We start from the raw sequence: 1,704 nt of genomic DNA on the forward strand, positions 1-1,704 counted from the left end.
TATATTATAGTCAAATTAGTGTTGTTTATACACTTTATGATGTCATCTAGTAATCTATATGATTTAATTCAATCGTATTGACAAAAATAGTAGTCGTAGTGAATTTTTTGTGCAGGAAAAGCGTCGAGAAATTGCTAAATTGCGACGCAAAGAAGTGTAGAGAAACACTAACGCTTAAAGGCGTCGCGGCTCTTGACACCTAAAAGAAAAGACAAGGTTGACGCTAAAAAGCGTCGGAAAATCCTGACGCCCCAAAACTCCACGTTTTTTAAAGCGTCGAGAAATAAATTGGCGACGCTTTTAAGCGTCGACAATAGCTCAAAAAAGCGTCGAGAATGCAAGGGATTTGTTTTAGTGTCCCCAAAAACATCCCCAGCAAAAACCCGAGAGCAAGCAGGACAGGGCCTAGATACCGTGAATAACGAAACACCCAGACGATACCCCAGCACACTAAGGTAAGTCCTCCCGTTCATAGTCTGCCCCAAACCAGAGATAGGAACTGCACGTAACCAATCAGAGGAGTGAGAACCCTGCGAGACCGCCATAAAGCAAGTCAGCGTGGTGTCAAAGAGAAAACAGACTACGAGGCGGAAAGAACTGTCGTGAAATAAATGTCTGCCAATTTCGTCATAAGTTTGGGGGCAGCAATTTCACTAGGGTGACCTAATATACCAGAACCTGTAGTCGCAGTAAACACCTGCGCGGCATCATCAAAAGCAGGGCCAGCAGCTACAATACCAGAAGGGCCGAGGAGCTTAGCCTGCAAACCAGCAGACTGCAAGCGGGACGCAATAAAAGCATAAAAATAAAACATCTCCCGCCGCATAGACACCAAGACCACCAAGATGAAAAGGGAAAGTAGCAAGGCGTCACTGCCAATCCCCAAAACCCGGCCCTGATGCGGTGACAATACGTTCCAAGCTAGAACGAAGAGCGGCATCAAAAGGAAGGTGGACAGACCCAAAAACACTAGGGGAGCAAGTACGAAGGGAGAAGTAGAGCTTAGAAATACCAGTACAAGCTCGAAGAAGAAGCAACTCACATTGCGGGTCCTCAATCCTCGCAACCAAGTCCATTAGCTCAATGGTCTTAGTTACTCTCGTCGCCACAATCTCACTGCTAAAACCAGGACAAGTCTTGTGTCCTCCCAAAACAAGAAACACCACGCAATGGCCGAGAAATAGAAGTGGGGAAAACCCCAGGAAGCCGACTCCGTGGATCCTCAACAGGCCAAAAGACCTCCGTCTTGGAGACATTAAGATGTAATCCAAAACGAGGGCCATCCAACATAATCAAGTCCAAAACCTTCCCCACCTCCAAAGTATCACCCACAATGGTGCCATCATCTAAGTATCATGCCTGCAAAGTGAGGTCAAAAGTGTCCCGGATCTTGCAAACTAAAGGATGCAAAACCAACGCGAAAAGCAAAGGCCCCAACGGATCACCCTGTTGAACACCCTGACAAGACCACAAGCAGTGCTCCCCATAAAAAAGGCGGGCCGGGCTGGAATAACAAAACTCCACCCAACGGGAGAAAGCCGGGCAACGACGGCGGACCTCGAGAAGCATGGTCGAACGGTCAACAAGGTTGAACGCATTCTGGAAATCAACCAGCAGCATAGAAAGCCCCTCCTGAGTCCCACGAGCCTCAATGAACCGGTTCAAGGCATGCAAGATAGCCTCTCCTCCACCGGACACACCCAC

This window comes from Silene latifolia, chromosome Y (genome assembly GCF_048544455.1).
Source record: "Silene latifolia isolate original U9 population chromosome Y, ASM4854445v1, whole genome shotgun sequence".
Taxonomy (NCBI): domain Eukaryota; kingdom Viridiplantae; phylum Streptophyta; class Magnoliopsida; order Caryophyllales; family Caryophyllaceae; genus Silene; species Silene latifolia.